General features: G+C 44.4%; 1 protein-coding gene across 7 annotated transcripts in view; it reads left to right on the top strand.

Moving 5' to 3' along the window:
• Positions 1–19,416, top strand: part of PIK3CB (phosphatidylinositol-4,5-bisphosphate 3-kinase catalytic subunit beta) — a 104,778-nt gene that overhangs the window by 28,191 nt on the left and 57,171 nt on the right. For 4 of the 7 annotated variants that reach the window (XM_013107801.5, XM_072042519.1, XM_027463985.3 and 1 more), the window contains one exon: positions 18,958–19,077. The gene's annotated coding sequence lies outside the window, so the exon portion shown is untranslated. Of the gene's footprint in view, positions 1–1,659; positions 1,850–2,315; positions 2,406–18,957; positions 19,078–19,416 lie in introns of those variants that run through there. The other 3 variants (XM_027463983.3, XM_027463982.3, XM_038183512.1) reach the window with 3 other exon arrangements.

The raw sequence follows: 19,416 nt of genomic DNA, 5'->3' as shown, positions 1-19,416 counted from the left end.
TCCACTCGCATTTTCTTTCTCCTCTGCCAAGGTCTGCGGTGGCGGTTCTGTGATGCCTGCAGATGTGCAGACAGCTTGGGTGTTAATTCCCTTTCCTGATTGTTGCAGTTGCACAGAGCTAAAATAATGTAAGCCCAGAATGCTAAAAATGACACACTTTCAAGTGACCAAGAATGTGCCCTAGGTGTACAGCTGTTTCACATGCAAAGACATGACTCAGATACAGTCTTTTTAGACAAAAACCTTTTGTTATACTGAGAACATGTGTAACAATAGCCTGGGGGGGGGGGGTAGAATAATAGAGCACTTGTTGTTTTGTGAAGGGGGAAGGGAGCGAATCTAAAAATAAGGAAATTGAAAATTAAAATTATACTTAAACCTCATTTTTTTTTCACTGACATCTAGGGTAAAAAAAAAAAAAGTTTACTTAAGATGCTTCAGACAAGTTCCTTACCCCTGTTGCACGCACTGTGCAGAGCAGCTCCGTGTCTGCCAAGAACATGAATGTCGTGCAAGTTGCTCGACTGTCATACGAAGTATGTAGGTAACTTCTGAGTGAGGTCTCTTCACTCCCACCATTAAATACTGAGGCATTAAAGCAGAAAAGAGAATCCAACAAAGAGATTTGAAGTGTGGGTCACAAACCTACAGAAAAGCTCTGAGTGGGGTTCACTGAAATCTACCTGTAGCTGTAGCAAAAGGTGTGTATGCAAGACAACGTGTAGGTGCTTGTGGCCCTGTGTGACAGGCACTTCAAGGCATCGGCATTCACCTGAAAGATGGCAGTGCAGGAAATGTTTTAAAGTTTCTGGATTGTAGCCCTGTGGTTAATCCAGTAAGTCAGTGGCATCAGAGCTGCTTTACACTTTCCAAAGGCTGTACCACAGCCTGTAGAACAACAATGTCACGTTGCAAAATCTTGAGTGAAGAGCTCTTTGCTAAAAAATGTTGCCCAGCCTTTCCAAGAATAGGCAGACACAAAACCATTTGTCATCATGAAGGCCAACCAGCGGCCAAGGTTTGAGTATCCGGGCCAAGACTATCTGGAATAAGCAATGTGACAAACACAGGAATGAGACTGCCTCGAAAAGCTGCGCGTCTGGGACTTTTTGTGATGCTGCGTTTCACGAGTACCGGATTTTCAGAAATACATTTCAGTAGCGAATACGTTTTCAGAGCCGCCGACTGACACAGCGTGTGGGCACACGGTGTTTTCGAAACCCCGAAAAATAATCCGAAATGTCCCCAGGGGAGCGGGGCGAGCTTTGTCCCTCCCGCAGGGCTCCGGGGCGGGTTGAGGCAGGGCCCCCCCCCCGGCGTGTTCCTGATCCCCTGTAATGAACTCTCAGCGCCTGGGCGGAGCCGGGCAGGCACCGAGCCGCGTTTTACAACGGGAGGGGGAGCGGGGACACGAGTGGGGCTGCGGGCAGGGCAGGGCAGGGCAGGGCGAGCCTCGCCCGGCTTCCCCTCAGGGGAGCGGGAGCGGGCCCCGGCCCCGGCCCCCGGGGCAAAATGGACCCGGGCAGCACCGCGCGGGGAGGGACGCGCCTCCTGATTGGCTGCCGCCGGCGGCTCGATATTGAAAGCCACGTGCTGATTGGCCGGGGGGCGGGCCGGGGGGGGTGAAGCTGTCGCCATGGCAACCGCCCCCTCCCCGCAGTGCCCGCGGGGCCGTTACCGGCGGCGGGGCCGGGCCGGGCCGGCGGGGGCTGAGGGGCGGCTGCGGCCGCGCTGCCCGCGGGGCTCCCCTAGCGCCGTGCGGCCCCTCCCCGGCTCCCTCGGGTCCCTCCCCGCCACGGAGAGCTCGGCAGGAAGGGGGCGGCTCCGGGCTGCGGCGCCTCGCCACACGGTGGGTGCGCGATCGGGGGGCTCGCGGGGGGCCGGGGTCCGCCGGGGCTGGCGGGAGCCCCTCGGCCCCCCTGCGTGGGGTGGCTGCGGGGCCGCTGGGCGGGGCGCTCCCACCAGGGATCCAGGCACTGGGGAGCGAGGCACGGCCCGGCCGGGCAGCTCCGGAGCCAGCAGGGCTCGGGGGAGGCCGGGCAGGAGCGGGTCTCGCTCAGCAGAAACGGCTCGGGCACCCCTGAGCCCTGCTGCGGGGGGCGGAGAGCAGCGGGGGTCCGGGGGGTATGGAGAGTAATCGCCTGGGGTTAGCTTGGAAACGTGTTCTGCTGGAGTTCTTGCCTGTGGTGATGCGAAGGGCTTTTTAAATAATTTTAAAAGTTCTATGTGGTCTTAAAATACTTTTTTTTTTTTTTTTTCTTTTTAGAGTCAGTTTAAGTATCTGTTGTTCTTTAATGGAAATCTCTTCCGTTAAGTCAGGTTTCACTTCCCTGGAATATCTGATGTCACGGATTTGCCAGTTCCCCAATTGTCTATAGAGCCTTGGCAGATCTCCAAATCGTAGAGTAAGAAAACCTTCCTAATAAATAAATAAATAAATAAAAAATCTTTCTTGGGTCCTTGTGCTGTAGTAAGGAGAGAACGTATTTTTCCTCTTCCCTCTGATTTCACTCCTTTCCCTTTCTTGGAAGTTGTGCTTAGAGTAAGCTTGTAGAACGTTGCCTGACTTCTCTACAGCTTGCATATGTTTGCACTTTTTGGCAAACGTGACATTTAAAAACAAAATTCCGTAGAAACATAAGCTGCCAGAAATGTTACGTATACTGGAGGATACAGGAAAAATATGAACTGTTCTTGTTTTTAAGGTAGGTGGAAACACGTGCTAGCGTTTGGCTGTTTAGCTAGAAAGCCAGTGTTGTGTTTTGGTGACCAGAGGCAGAGTTCAAGTAGCTCAGGTGCTTTTTCATAGATCTAGAGATGCACAAGGAAACTCTCCTTGGTTCTCTATGGGTTGCCAATATGGCCATGTGTTGTGGATCTGGCATTATTTGACATTACATTTTATGCAAAGTCTATGACAATGCTTAGGTTTCGGATGGGTTTTCTGACTGCCATGCTTGACAGCAGCAGAGTGTAAGTTATAAACTAAAAGTTATCTCTTTTTCACAGCTGCCAGTTTCTGTGAAAGCAGTGCAGGAGAGAAAAATCCAAACTAAGCATCCTACCTCTCCAATGCCTGCAGTGTCACTTAGCTCATGGGCAGCACTGACCAAGGGACGTTGTTGTTGCTTGACTGTCTTTTACGGTCTGTCAGTTTTACAAGGGTGAATTTTTATCTTGAGCCTGGTGGGAGTACCTTCAGGAATGTGGTGCCAGTGACACATATTGCAGTCCCAGGGTGAGGCCCCAGTGAGTAAATATGCGTGTGAATAAGTTACTAACAGAGTAACCCAATTTACACCCTGGCTTCAGAAGCTTAAAGAAACAAATAGTGCAACTGATAACAACAACAAAGTTGCCTTTGACAAGAAGTAATGTTGTTGCAGTCATACCATCTGCCTGGATTTGTTTGTTTGCTTTGCTTTTTTTGTTTGGTTTCAGCAGTTTAAGGTGGCTACAGTTTCATTGCCCGTGTGCTGCAGAAAGGAACCTTTGGTAACATTGGTTGTATGAAGCTAGAGGGCCCAGGTACAGTCTCTGCTACCTCCAGTTCATGGCTTTGGCTTTTGGCCGTGGAGGGGGAAATGCCCCCAAGTGTTTTACAGTTGCATTAAAAAAAAAAAAAGTCAGGGCAGCTGCGATAACTTCAGGTACTCTGTTTCTTACCTTAGATACTCCTGACTTAAAATTGGGAATGGGTTGTACTCTGTCACTATGTGTTTTTGGGCCTAAATCTCAGTATGGAAATACTTGTTTCTACATACCTTATAAGGAGCATTAAGAGGTATTATAATTATTTTCTTTACGCAAAATGTACTTAATATAAACTTCACTATCTAAAGCTTAGTTTTTGTTCCTTTCAGAATCATTACACATGCATGCTTTTGATAAGTAGTCTTGCATTACATTTTCACTATGAAAATGAATTGTAAAGGACTGCTGCATTGTAAAGATCTTCTGCTTCTGTATACTTTGTCATTACTTGACAGAGCTACTTGGATCTTTAGAATAACTTTGTGAATTCCACATCAAAATATCTTACCTCCACCAAAGATACCAGCTTCTGGCTTTATGCCTGTGTTATTCTGCGTGTTGCTGTAATGTTGAATAGTTTTACCTGTGACATGTGATCACAGATTTATTTATTTTTTGCTACTTCACTTCTTAATTTTTAACAGGAACTGTTGAGTAAGTGATACATGGTTCCTTGGGGCAGGGGTGGAGTGAGTTGAGCTGATGGGATAGATCTGCCTCTGCAAATAAATGCTTCTAAGAGATCATGAAGAATTGGGAATATTGCTCATAAAATAGCTGTATGAATATGCTTTTCTACAGAAATAGTGGTGATTGAATGGGAAAGGTATGCCCCGTAATGGAAAAAGTAGTTGTGTTGTGGGCTTAATTTTTGCATCTGTATGTATGTTATGGCATCTTTCTTCTTTTTATGAGTTTTCTCTTAAGAAGAGGTGGTGAGAGGTCTTTTTATGAGCCTTATGAATAATAAGTATCTTTATGTCACTACATTTTGGAAATTTGCTTTTGAGGAATACGAAAGTTTGAGGGCTGTTAACTTCTTTTCCCAAGGTTTTTCTGAGGCATTTGTTCCCTCTGGTGTCCACTGCAGAAAGCAGAGGCTTCTGGTGACATCTGAATTTGGAACTGATGAAATGTTTTATGTGGTTTGGAGTCTATGAAGAGCTTGCAGTGTTTGCCCTTGCACTGTGTCACTTCTGTGCTCCCCTTGCTCCCAGCCCTGTACTTACCAGCTGGATTTACAAGAGTACGCGGGGATTCAAAGATGAGGTCAGTGATGCCAGTCTGGAGTTTGGAGCTCACAGCAGCAGGTGCACGGTAGCTTGTTTAGCTCATAGAGGTAGATCAGTACTTGTGTGGAAGACATGGAACGTCATTTAGGGATGTTGTCAGTTAATAAGAATTAATTAATAAGAATATTAGCATGTCTTTGGTTTATGATATTGGCACAAAGCATTTGCTGATTTTTCAGTGGGTTTGGAAGTCCTCTATTTGTCTGTTTGAATGCACAGAAAGGATATTTAAGCAAAGAAATGAAATATTTCAGCAGTAATTGCAGGAACTGTCAATTTAGCAAAGCTTTTGTGTGGAACACGCAATAGCTGGCGTTCAGTAGGATGGACCCAATGTTTTAAGAGGCTTGCAGCCCTGCTCTCAGAGTGTTTTGTGACAGATTTAATGCAGAAGTCTTTTGCTTGGATTCAGTTACAGAGTGTTTGAAGCAGTTTAAAAATCAGAGTAAGTGCTTAGTTTGGAAAATATTAAAACAAACAAATGAAAAAAAAAAAAACAACAAACAAACAAAAAACAAAAACAAAAAACACAACTAGACAACAGAATAATTGTGGTGCTTGAAATTCTTGTGGTAGCTGTTTATTGAGCAATGCCTTTTTTATCTTTTGTAAGCAAGGTGCTTGTGTTTTGATATTATTGTTGCATCATTTCATTTTCTAGTTTTTATACAGTTAACGTTTTGATGTTCAGGAGTATACAACATGCTACTGGTGGAAGAATATAAAGCATTCTGGTTTGAAAACAAGATAATTACGTATGTGACTGTAAATAAACCCCCAAAAGACTGATTTTGAGTACTGCAGTGTGGTGCACAGGTGAACATCAACATGCCAGTGACACTGCATCGCCTGCCTTGGGTTCAGACCGCTGTTTCCTGGCAGTGCCGGCTTGTGACCCTTATGGTGCCTTGTTGTGGGGCCCTCTCGCAGGGACATGTTTTGTGAAAGGTGCGATTCTGTAAAATGGAATCAGGATAAGAAAGCACTCCTCGATGACAGCGGTGGGAAGGAAGGGAACCCGTTATCACAGCTGAGGTCCAGCAAGGAAGCAAGCCAGGAGACTGCTGTAGTAAGGGCTCGGCTGCCTGCTGCTGGAGGTGAACCAGGGAGGCTTTGAGGTTGCTGTGCTGGAAGTCATGGTACTGGTAGGTCTGTGCTCGGATCCTGGGTGTTTCGGTGCTTGACGATGTTGTGGGGCAGTTTGGTGGTGGTGTTTTTCATCCATTCCCTTTGGAATTACATGGGTGTTGGATATTGGGATATATATGGGGATTTTCCATTGCGGTGTTCTGAAAACTCTGGGCTTGCAGGGAAGGGCACCAGGGACCCAAGGGAACGGCACGGAGCTATGTCAGGCTGCGTGTCAGGAAAAGGTTCTTCACCAGGAGGGCAGTTGGGCACTGAACAGGCTCCCCAGGCACGTGGCAAGGGTCTCTGACAGAGGGTTTGGTTTTTGGGTGCGGAGCCAGGGGTTGGACTCAGTGGTACCTGTGGGTCCCATCCAACATGGGATTTTCTGTAGCTCTGTGGTTGGAGTATTTGTATGTGTAGCCCATAGTGCTGTCTGTCTCCAGAAAAAGGAAGTCACAGCAACTGTACGGGAGGAGCAGTACGCTGGATTTGAAATTTTAGGAGAGGTAGGAATAAGTCAAATCGGGGAACTTGATCCGTGTGTTAGAAAAATAAGCTCAGTGTCAGTAAGTTGGAATTTACTGTCCAGCTATCTCTGGGTGCCCTGGTCTGAGCAACAGTTCAAGCCATCAAAGTTGTTGTGTAAGGAAGATTGGCCGAGTCAGGACCAGGATTCCTCTCGGCAAAGAAGAGAGTTCTTCGTACCCAGCCAGCAGTAAAACGAGTGGCTGTGTGTGTGTGCAGCCTGCGCAGCCATCTGAGGTGTCAGCAAGACAAAGTGCATGCAGGTCTGGTAACTAATTTATTTAAATGGACAGGGGGAAGAGCCCAAACCTGAACCATAGTTTTTTTCTTGTATTTGTCTTATATATGGTTTGAATTAAAGTTTCTTGAGTCTTCTGTGCACCCATGTGACGTTAGAATTGAGCCATAATGTGAGGAGATGAAGAATGCTTGTCTGCATCTGCAAAGTATTTTCAACTGTTTACTCTTCTTAATGATTTCAGGGCAAAAGGTTGTGTGTATGTGTGTGGAGGAGAGCTGTCTTGTTTTTCTTTTCATTTGAGGAGTATATTTGGGAACGTGTGTGGTAAATGCTGACTGGAAGGTGAGTAGTTATTTGTGAACTCTCTGGAGTGAAGAAAAGCATGGTTGGTTTGGCAGATTGTCAGCAGCAAATGATACATTAATCTTTGGAGCAAACCCAGAAACTTTCCTTTCTGCTGTTAGCAGTACAAGTAAGGAGGGACCGCCTGTCAGTCCTCTGCAGGCTGACGCTGCTGGGCTTCCTTGAAACATCCGTGTAAGAGACACGCAGTGCCTGTGGCAGAAAGCCTTCTGTATTTGGTTAATACAATAATAATAATGAAAACCTTTCTAGTATACTGAGAGTTTGCATCCATCTACGTTACTAACTTGTCTTCAAATAACAACTTCACTGTGTTCATACAGTTTCAAATACAACATTGTAGTGTTGCAAAGTTTCCCATGTAGTTTAAAGCTAAAGCGGTACCGCTCTGGAGACAGGCATCAAACCTGTATGGAATATGGTCAGTCTTCATCCCAGACTAGTTTTGTTTCCCAGCACTTCAGAGTTACTGTTTTACATCTACTGCTAGTGGTAGTGATGTACTGATGTCATTTTTTTAAATTAAAAATGTTTATCAGTATCACCTAACTAAAGCATAGATACCTAGGTATGTTGACAATTCTACTGTGCGCAAGGTAATGATCTGACTATTCTTTATCTAAGTAATAATAAAAATATTTTCCTTCACTGAATTGTTGCTAAGGTATTGGGTTACCATTTTTTTTACTACCAAATATCATTCTGCCAAGCTAGTTAGAGTTCAGCCATTACAAGTATATAATGTTTTTTATACAGCAGTCTGTTTTGATAACTATGGTAGTTTCTACTTCTGATGATGTAAATAAGATGGGTGTATGAAAAGCTAAAGTGATAAGAATATCAGACAGGTACTGTATAAAAAGAGAAGATTATTTGGTAGGAATTGAAGCTTTTCATCAAAAGCAAAGTTTCCAGGAATGTGAAGACCACTAGTTAGAAGTAAGATTAAAACCCCAATCAAGTTTTTTTTTTTTTTTCTCATAATTTCTTATCTGAATTTTTAATAATTTCATCAAGATTTGCAGCAGCCCTTTGTCTCCTGAAATTGAATCCGTGTATTGGTTGCTTCCATTGTTTCTATCACTTCAAATGCATTGGATTCAAATCACTCATTTTTTACCATAAAATGTCAGTCTCGCTATTTATGATCAAGTAGTAGAAGACCTCATCTATTTCCACTTTTAAATAAAGAACTTTGGTCTCTGTAATTTTTCCTTTACTCCATTTTGTTTAATGTGAAAGCTTCAATGTTAATTTTCTTGGGTGAGAAATGCTGTGGGGAAAGTACTGGCTGGGGACCTGTAATAATTAGATTTTGTTTCTAAGTGTGTCACACAGCTGCAGTTTGGGCTTGGAAAAGCCTGGCTATCATTGTATGTTCTCATCTGTGCGTCAGGGATGAGACTATTTCTTTTTTTTTTCTTTAGTGTCTTGCTTGATAAACTTCTCTTGTATTATGTTGTTGAAGATACGTGGTATCTGCTACCACCGACCGTAAAGTGCTTGAGATGCTACTTTAAGATAAATGGAGACATTTAATTGAGAAATACTTTCTGATAGTTGAAATGAATAGCAGATAAGCCTTATTTGCTTTATATTAGGATAAAGAATTTGTAAATGTATTTTTAAGTGGCCTCATCTAAAACCATCCAGCACCACCAAACAACATTTAAGTTGCCCCGTAATGACAAATTGTCCCAGCTGATGCACAGCCTGACTTTGCCTGGTCTCTGGGGAAATGCTTTTGGTGAAAGAAAACCTCCTTCATTGTATTGTTGTTATTTTTATAGGAGAAATTATTCATAAAAAGCAGGGAGAAGCAGACAGCAGTACAGCAGCTGAAGTCTCTGTAAAGCATCATATTAAAAGATTTAAAAGTTGGAATATTTAGTGTACTGCTGTCATGGGAGTAGACATTTGAGTGATTAACCCCCTTCTATTTATAGCCATTTCCTGCAATATTCCTGTTCCAGTTAAAGTCTAGGGAAATTTCTGAGAAGGCAGAGCAGTTGTTGCCTACGCCTCTCAGTGCAGGGAATTATTATAGGGTCCCTAAGTTATGTTCCTCATGTGAAGTTCACAAATCAAATTGCTGTATTTTCAGGTTTATTTGCACTTTGATCACTCATCAGCTTCCATTGTGTACAAGTACAGGATTTGATGAGGCCTTCAGCATTTGATGGATACTTGTCTCTTCCCGTCAATACCTGCTGATATTTAAAATACTGCTACATTGCGGCTGAAGGCTGATCTTCTGGGATTACTGGCTCATGAGAATGAAAGAGGCTGACTGTGTGCCATACTGATAAAGCTCAAACACAAGGCTGATAGTCTGGAGACTGATAAAAATGAAGAAAAAAAAAAAAGTTTCTTGGAGCCAGACCTAATACAAACCAATTATTGCAAAATTTTCCCACCCTCTTGATGCCAGGAGGTGATTCTTCCTCGTTAATTTAATTGGGCCTTGTTGGGCAGGGAAGTAGCATGATACTTTTTGCTGTGTTTTCTAACTCCATTTGTGGAGTAATAAGGGGTTGCTGCGTAGGTAATTGGTGTGACCCCTTTTGTAAGGAGAAATTTTCAGAAATAAGGACATTCCTGAAACTTCAAGCCCAAGCTTCTGCATGTAGGTGATTAACACATATGTTTACCCTGAAGAAAGTTTTCTTGGGATGCAATGGCAATGAAGTGGTCCAAGAGTTGTGTAATTTTCTGTTGGTCTGTGATGTGCTTTACTTCGTGATTTACTTGTGGGAAGTAAAATCAGATTATGGAGGGACTTCCAGGGTTTCTTTCTGACTTATCATGGGAAAGAACTTGAATTTCAGTTTTCAATTGCACCCTTTTGTAAATCAAGTTTTTGCTCAAGCGTGATGGTGAGAGATTTTTTATTACTGCCAAACCATTATTTTTTCAGTGAAAATGGAAAAGCCCTTGCTTTTGTTTGAAAGGGTCGCTTTTTTTGATTACTGAATTTATGGGATATTATCAGAATTCCTTTCCTGATTGCACATGCTGCTGCTGCAGGGCTCTTTTACACTCCCAGGTTCATACCCCTGGTGTGCTGCTGCTGCTCTTTGGAGGTGAGGCTGTGGCAGGGGAAGCTGTTCTGATGGAGGGGAGAGCAGCTCGCTAGAGAAGGGCTCTCCTCGTTTGCTCTGGAGGAAGGAGCTCTTTCTCATTTGTCCCAGAAGGAGAGAACATTTAGGTGCCTGTTGCCAGAAACTGATCTGTTGTCAATCTTGTTTAGGAGGAGGATAAAGATGTTTGCTACAAGGCATCCACTGCTTCCTCTCCTTAGTTCTCCTACACCTTGCTGTGGAAATGGCCCTGGGTGCGTTGTTTTCAGTCCAGCCTTCCTTGGGCTCCTCTTTGGTCTTATGGTTTTAGAGATGTTACGCAGACAGTTACGAAGGCTGTGTTTTATTCTTTCTTGCTGCTTGTGGTTCATCTCAGTGTCAAGAACTGCTTTGCAATTTGATCCTGTTTAATATAGAGCTGTTCTTCGTGTGCTTAGAGCAGTTTATCCAACAGAGCATCTGCAGCAGTAGTTCGCCGGTGTTGGAGATCCACCTGTGCCAGGCAGGTTGCTCTCGTGAGGGCCGTGTATTCCCCAGGCAGTTCTGTGGGGCACCAACGCTGCCATCACGCAGGGGCGTAGCTGCTTAGCTCTTTGTGCAGACACCTGGAAAAAGCAATCGCTAACAGTACATCAAAACAAAATAAGAACAAACAAACAGAACCCCTACTGTGAGCCTGGTATCAACATAGCTGTTGAGTTATTATTCCTGTGTTTGGTACTTAATTGATCAGGCTTATTCCTGAGAGCTATTAAATTTATTAGTGTTGGGGTGTAAGGGGCAGGGAACAACTTCTGTAGCTTTTTTTTGGTTTGTTTTGTTGCTGATTTTTTAAAAAGAAAAAGTTGGTGATGCTAGGAGTTATTTGTCAGCTCGAAGACAGCAGTCTCTGATAATCACACACTTTTTCCTGTTAAATAATGGATGTGTCAGTTGATTGAGATCAGATCTTTTATGGAAAGAGGCTTTAAGGGAGATAGCCTGGCCATATATTCTGCTTTGCAGCTTTTATTGTATTGAAGAAAAAGTAGTTAATGAAAGGATAAAATAATCTGCTGTAAACAAAATTATTAATGCAAAGGGTTCTGCTAGAAGCTGTAAATGTGATTGTGTTCATTTATGTTAGAAAATTGGGTCTCAAAATCACTTCCAGTTATGTTTTGTATTGTTAATGGTGCACTGATTACCATTGTACTGCCGGTTGTAAATTCATACATAAGGACAAGAAAGACAAGGGAGATCATAAAGCTGCTATCATTTCCATGTTTCAGAGAAAATGTAAGAACTAAGCCAGAGCCCAAACTTGTGTTCAGGCTTGCTACTAGTTTTCTGTTCAGTTTTGCCTGTTTTCCCCACCCATTTAAGTGCAGTTCAGGTTTTCTGTCCAACAGCTGGTGTGAGCGGGAGCATGGCTCTCCTCGCTTTCTTCAGACCCTGCTCATCTTGCTTCCAGGTTCCCCTTTCTGTGCTGTATCACAGCTGAGGCTCTCAGAGGGTTTCTACACACCCACAGAGAGCCCAATTTGGACATTCTGGCTTATAACGTGTCATTCTTTGACGCCCTGGGTTTTCGGCAGCAGAGTATGAAGCAATAGAAGAAGTCTCACTAACGGAAAGAGGATGAAGTGGGGAACAAGAAAATGCACTGCAGCTCAGCGCCCAGGAGAGCTTAGCAGATTTGCTTTGGAGTGCTGGATGGAACTGAGGGTAAACGGTGTTGGTGAGGTGCTGGAATTTTTCCTCCTTCATCACAAGCTTTGCTAGTGATTACTTCTAGTTCAGATCACATTCACTGTACAAGTTACTGATGAAACACCGTTGACACTTACCATGAATACTGTTTGGAGCAGCAAGTCGGACTGCAGCGGTGTGTCTTTGATGTTAACTTAAACACTACCACGTTAATTCAAAATCTATTGCCATCCACACTCTGGAGCTTGTTTTAATCATAGAGAACAAAGCCTTTAAAACTGGTGTCTGGAGCAAAGTGGGAAGTAGGTAGCTTCACAGAACGGCCCCTAACAATTACTGAAAAATGAGTTGTTTAGCCTGACTATTTAACTCTGCTAGCGTGTTCTCATTTATGATAAAATTAAATATACTACAAAAAGCAGAATTTGGGAACTAAACAACAGTAAATCTGCAGAGTTTCACCATATTAGGCATTTAACACTATGTAATTGGGAAGTGAAACATCAGCATGTGGAGTACTGAAGAAAACTGAGTGCATGGAAGAGATCGCAAGAAGTAGAAATCAAGAGTAATCCTATTCTTAATAATGTTTTCAAGTAACTAATTAATTGTCACAAGATCTCTGCGGAGACAAGATGAAGGCTCATTGTTAAGTTTCTCTGTTTAAAATGCAAGTACATCCTTTTTGATTTGGTGGTAACTTTGAGATGGGACTAATAGGACCTATTTTGCAGTGTTTTTACATCTATGATGATGCAGTGAGAAGAAAGTGCATTACCCGTAAAGGTCATATTCAGGTATCCAAAATTGTGATGAATTGCCTAAACAGGGAGAGCTATGCACCTAAGAAGTCTTTCACAGACTTTTTCGCAGTGCATCGCTCCAAGTCTCGCAGGCACTGGATTTGCTGTGCTGCTGGCAGTGCCCTCCACCCCCAACATTTCTGTGTTTAGTGATTTTCTGCATATTCTCAAATACTGCTTTAGGTGTAATGAAAATCAACACAAAATCAACTTTTTTTATGGCATTCAATCTATTTTAGTATTCAGGAAGATGACGTTGGGTGCTGTGAGCGCTGAGGGTGAGCAGTGACTGCAGAGCAGTCATTGGCAGCTCATTGACTATTGCAGACACCTCCGTGGGTGGTACAGGGGCTTGTGACAGGGCACTGGGTCCTTTGGCACCTGCCTCAACTCCTCCTCAGTGGCTCGGTTAGCTGAGCCTCAGGCCTTGGAGCTTCACGCTCTGTGCCACGGGTACAGGTATGGACTCGTGGGAAGAGGGGCACTGCTGGTGACATTTCAGTGACTGTGGCCTTGAATGCATCGCTCCCATGGTCCAGGTCTAGAGAACTGGAGAAATGCTGCAGCCTGGGGGTGCAGGTGAGGTGTGGGCTCTGGCGGGAGGCGGAGGAGCTTGTGTTTTTGTGCGGATGAGTCTGAAACTGTTCCTTTGTCACCAACTTTGGAGCTGCTGAGCCAACCAGTTGAGTAACCACTTGTGCCCTAAACTGGATTGGAACTGGAAATGAGCTGGAAAAAGTTACTCATTTGACCCCCCTGTTCATGAACCAATACAAAGCAAATCTAAGCACTTGTTTGTGAGTCATCAGAAATCATTAAAACGGTCGCAGGCAGCCTAGAACTTTGTGCGTTTTAAACTGCAGGATACCCTCACATCCAGCTTGCTCTCATGCCCAGAATCTCTCCTGGGATTGTTTGGTGTTCCCTGACTGCTGCTACCAGCGCAGCCACCAGCCCTCTCTAACATGCAGCGCATCTGCAGGCTCTCCCACTCTTGCAGAGACTTTGCTAATCTTGATTTCAGCAAGCTGCCCTCAAATTCAGAGAATAGTAGGTTGGCAAACAGAGCCAGAGAGGAAAAAACATGCTATCTTTTAGAGTCTTTTAGTTAAGCTTCATTGACAGTGGTATGTTCCACTTCTGCTTTGCCCAGAGGCATTTCTTTTCAAGGTGGCAGAGCAGAAGAGAAACAGTTGAATCATTCTGAAACACAAAACAGAAAAAAAACCCTGTCTGCGGCTTAAAAAAAAAAAAAAAAAAGCTTGGTTTTTGTTTGTTTAGGTTTTTGTTTCAGATGTCAGATTAGGGTCAAAAATGTCACTGTCCTTTTCTCCTGTAGTTGAAGGTCCTTCATTGTCCCATGAGAGTAAGGACCCTGAGTCTTTTGCTTTTTTATTGACTTTATTGTAAGGGCAAAAGATCGTCCTTTGCCTTCCACTTCGGTCACACCTCGTTATGAGCTAGAACGCGTGGAGGCTGAAACGCACCTGCTGGAGGCTGCAGGGGGCTCCCAGAGCAGAGCCGTGGCTTCAGGAGGCTGTGGCCCTCTGAGTAAAGTGAGGGTGGTTGCTCATGGGGGTGAGTCAGAGCAGCCTGAGCAGGGCTCCCGCTCTGAATCACCCCCCCGAGAAACACAATCACTACATCAACTTATTCTCAATGAAGACACATAACTGAATTCCGCTTCACATCACGCTTCTGGCTGTTAGCTGTGTAGCTTACAGAGGAACACTGCCCCATAGTTTTTAAAGTTATTCATGATAACTCTGTGGTCATTGTTCTGTCCATATTAAGAGAGGAAAAACGGATCAAGGCTGTCATTGCCCAGTAGCTTGGATATGTATCTCCTGTTCATCTCATTTGGCTTAGAACTTGGTATCCTGAAGCTTCCGTTTCTGCTTTTTTTTTTTATTATTTTATTTATTTATTTTCTGTGGCTGTTTTCACATGATGAGAGCTTGACAAATACGCCTATTTTGGTTTGGTTAAGAAGATCCTGCATGAGATAGGTGGGCTTCACAGAACAGCCGGTGGTTCTGGATTGTGAGGTAGTTCAGAACAGGCTGAGCTGTTTGTTTTTTGTTTTTTTTTAATAGTGTTTTTGACCAACTACAAATGCCAACAAAAGTAGAACACAAGGCAAAGTGCTCCTGTGTGTGAACCAGCATGCTGTTGATTGAAATATTTTATCACGGTATTAGTGCAGAAGTAACAGTGCCACCTCTAGAAGGGCAAAGTGGTCTCTCCTGTTGAAGTGACCACAGTCACTGCATAATTAGGGTGATGCTTACAGTGCTGTGGCTTGGATCAGTCTGTGCACAATACTATGCAAGCTTTTGGACATCATTTTATCCAATTCAGGCTTTAACTTGGATTTTCAATGTTCGTGTTAAGATGTGCAGCGTGTAGAAGCCGGAGGTTGCGGGGATTTAACCAAATGTGCCTTCTACAAGCTCTTCTTCTTCTCACTGCTTTAATTCCTGAACTCGTGGTACAATAGCCTAATTTCTGAGAGTTCTTGAACAATTTTCTGGGTGTCATTGCTGAAACATAGGACTAGGAAAGAGAGGAGAAAATGTTGCTTTATTTTTCTCAGTGTTGTGTTCACCGGAAGGTATTTGTTTGGTGTATTTGCTGATAGCTAATCTCATCTCACATTCAGTAAAAGCGAGTTTCATCATTGCTGTGGATGCTACGGTACCTAATGCAGCTTGACATTCTCTTCTCCAGTCTTCAGTGCTACTGAGAGCATGAAATGCATGCAACAGCTCTGAGGTAGCTGAATATGTGAACCCAGAGCTGCTAAATAGCCTAGCTCTTTGTTTCAATCTGTGTGGCTGTCCAAAGCAGCTGCCAGTGCTTTCAGCAGAGGTCCTGACACCTCCCTCAGCACGTTCCTCTGGAGCAGGAGAGCTGTCTATAGAGAGGAAAACGGTCAAGAAACTGCTGTCCTGTGTCACCCACTCAGCCCCCGCAGAGTCCCGCTACCTAAAGCACGCCTGGAGCGTGCTAACAAAAGCTGCCTTCCTGTGCTCCAGCAGAATGCAGAGGGGAGGCTGCCTGGCAGGTTGAGAACTTGGTAGAGTGGAGAAGACTGGGAGGGCCAGGAGCTTAGCCCAGTAACTCCTGGGTGGCATCTTATGCTGCTTCTGAAGGATTTTTATGTATATTTTTCTTATTATTACTTGGTTTTGAGTGGATCACTTCTTCAGCTTACAGTTGCTTTGGGTTTACATTAGATGCAACACAAGTTTTAAGCAATGGCTGCTTGTACATTTCCTCCCTTCCATTCTGGTACAATTTCTTGGTATGCGTTTGGAAATGTTCCTGTGGACATCACGGAGTATGGAGGGCTGTGGAGCTCTAGAAAGTTACACTGTATTGCCACAGATCTTGATCACCACCCAGCAGTTTAGTGATTGCTGAAACATTTTGTAAGATGGCATTTTTTTAAAGACTAACATAAAAAATGTATCTGTGTAAGAAGGGTGTGATGAAAAGATTCACACGAACAATTATTTTGCAAAGTGTTCATGTGTAAGGGAAAACAGCTGGCTTCCTGCTGGGTCCCCAGTGCTTTCTGCAGCGTGCTCTGGGTGGGCCCACAGGGGGGTGCCGAAGGTGTCGTGCTGTGGTTTTGGCTAAGCCCAGGGTTGACAGAGCCGTGCGGGATGTGGGAGGCCCAGTGCTGATGTCCTGCTGACAACTCCATTTTTTCCACATTCCCCAGGGAGACACAGTGGGGAAAAGGTGTGTGCTCATCAGAGCCCAGCCTGTGTGCCCTGCCTGAGGCAGTTGCTTCAGTCTCCCTGCTGGTCCTTCTGATCTCTCCTGTGTCCCCAGAGGCTGTTTCCATGTCTCTGGGGTCCCGGGGCTCTCCCTGGCTGGCAGGCCCGGTCTGTACCTCGGCCTGTAGGCACTGCAGCCCCTGGCCTGTGGAAGGCGTCCCACTTGTGCTCTGAAGGCAGAGTGCGTACTGCTGCTTGAAAGGTCGTGACCAGATGGGATCTGCGTCTGTGCCGATAACCATCTCTTGTAACCTCTGTTCTTGTCGCCTGAAAATGAGAAAGGTTGCTTGGCTAGAAAAAGCTGTGCAGAATAAAACTGTAATGAAGGCAGGGCATGGGCCTAACACCTGAAAAAGCAGTGGGTCTGTGTGCAGCAGCAGTGCCTTGAGGTCTGGAGGGCCAGAAACCCCCTGGCAGCCTGCAACTGTCTGAGGAGCAGCAGAAAGCACACCGGGGTGGCATCAGAGTGAAATGAACAGGAACTAGCAAGCGAGGGACTCTGGAGAAGGATGAGAGGGGATAAACTTTGACAGGAGCAATTCCCAAAGTGCTGGCTTGTGGGCCCCAGATGCTCTGTGACTTAGCCACGGGACAGTCTTCGGCCTGAGTACCAGCGTGTTGGCTGCTGCCTCCTGGAAGCGCCTGGGGGCTGTTGGCCCTCCTTGCCTGTGCAGTGAGGTGCTGGAGATCGGCCCTTTCTGAGGTGGGAATGATTGGGAGCATCGCAGGAGCCGAGCAGCCATCTCATTCTGGGTCCCAGTCCGCAGTCTGGTGCGAAGAGAAAGAGAAGAATGGGACAGAAGAGTCGGAGTAGGAAGAGCAGCAGTGATACGGCTGCCTGCTTTTAATTCTGATGCAAAATGAAAAATTCTGATGCACCAGAAAAAATGCAAAGTGCACCTTATTTGTCTGTGTGTCAAACTTCTGGCTTACTTTCTTTTCAAATAATCTTCTAATCAGCAAATTGAACAACACTGCGGTGTTATGTACGTTTACAAACTTCCATTTTACAAACTTGATTCCTTTCCATTTACAAGCTTAACATGGGTGGATAATACACCCTAGGGAAGGAGCAAGGTCACAGGTTTTTCCTTTGTATCATGGCTGATGTCAGAAAGCTGGTATTGTGCACTTGGCCTCTGGCTCCTACATTCCACTTGGGAGCCTTCGCTGTGGTTTGCCAACTCTCTGGAAACATTTGTTGCTGTCAGGGTAACCGTGCATCACGTACCCCACTACTGTCACCTGTGCAGTTTCAAAACACTGCTCTTCGCTGTGTTGCTGTTGACAAGCAGCCCGTGAAAGGTTTCTCGTGAATGTAGGATGCGTGTCAGGCTCACACGATCTGATCTGTAAACACCTGACAGGAGCCCTCTGGGATGCTGGAGTAACCAGTTTTTAGTTAAAATAACCTGCTTCTGCTCCAGCACGTGGGACTGCATGCATGTGCTTCGTCTTCCCTTTGGGAGGCCACAGATGCTGAAAGATTGTTTCCTCGGGAGGAAGTTCTGGAGTAACTGCTCTTTGTCTTGTATTTGTTGTGGGATGAACTTCACACTCCCTCACAAACTTCTGCTTTTTGGCCCCTAGTTTTTAGTTCTGATTGATCTGGTTCCACTAATGCCTGATTGGTACGTTAGCATTGGTTATAAGACATTTACACTGCTCTTGTGTCCTTACAAGTTTTATATCCTGCAAGACCTTCATTTTTCTCTAGTCTTCCTATTTGGCTGTTGTAGGCACCTAGGCTTTAATCATGGGAAGTTTCTGGACTAGTTCACACCTTTTCATATCAAAACTTTGCTTTCAAAAGGTTGTGTCTGGAGCTGTAATTTATTTTTTTCATATGTAGGCAGGTGAGGCAGCAACTGATTTTGCCCCCAGGCCGCTGAAGAAAGCTAAGTTGCTTCCCAGGGCTCTACAGTGCCAATTCCTACTGAGGTTCTGCCCTGCATGGGGCAGGGGAAAGGCAGCCCTTGCTCCTGATCGCTGAGTTGCGCTGAGTTCTTACAAGCACAACGTAGACAGACCAGTCAGGGTGTTTTAGAAGAACCGTTCATGGGAGGAGGAAGGTAGTTAGTTACCTGCCTGGTGTTTTGTGGCTTGATCTGCAGATAATATCAATGCAAACTGGTAGCACCACTTTGTTGCCAAGGCCAGTTTAAATGTTTTTGTTTGCTTGTTTAGTTTTGCTGAGAGCCTGGTTTGCATTTCAGTGCCAGATTCTGCTCCTGGGTTGGAGCGACCCTGGATATATGTGCAGATGATACAGTTATTCTTATACCTATATTGCTAGAAGAAATGGCCTCTTCTACGTTTTTCCTTTTTTTTTCTTTCCTTTGAGTTTGAGGATTCATCACTCATTTAGTAAATAGATTGTGTGACATGAGTATGACATTATACTATTTGAAAAGAATGAAAATGTGATTAACTAGAAACTTCTGCAAACAGTTCATGACACCATTAAACTAAATGTGAATTACATTATCTTCTGTTTTTCTTTTTTAGGTTACATTTGGGTCATCTTGAATAACCTTCCGAGAAAACAAGGGAAATAGTAGGAAAGCAATGTTTAATAGAAGTAACTTCACTACACAGTTGGACTGAAACAGGAACAAGTTCTCTGAAGTAAGTATTACAGTTAATTTTTTCATCTTGTGAAGTCAGCCTAGTTATTGGGCTATTATTGTATTTAACTTTGAAGTTGCATTAAAAAATGAATGACTCCATACTCACTGCAGTCAGTTGTTAACGGTCACTCGTTTGGACTCCTACTGAAGCACCTGCCATCTTGGTAGCAATTGTACCTTATGAAATTCAGATAGGCTTCATCTCTATTTTTCTCTAGGATCCTGTCTGTTCTGGGTATGGTTTTGAGCAGGAAGTGGCCTACTGCAGAGGCTGTTGCATATAAACCCAGAGCTGCTGGCAAATATTAAAGCCCTGCCTGCATCTCCAATAGAATTT

Source organism: Anas platyrhynchos, chromosome 9 (genome assembly GCF_047663525.1).
Source record: "Anas platyrhynchos isolate ZD024472 breed Pekin duck chromosome 9, IASCAAS_PekinDuck_T2T, whole genome shotgun sequence".
Taxonomy (NCBI): domain Eukaryota; kingdom Metazoa; phylum Chordata; class Aves; order Anseriformes; family Anatidae; genus Anas; species Anas platyrhynchos.
The sequence above is the reverse complement of the archived record's forward strand: the minus strand, read 5'-3'. Positions and strand labels throughout refer to the sequence as shown.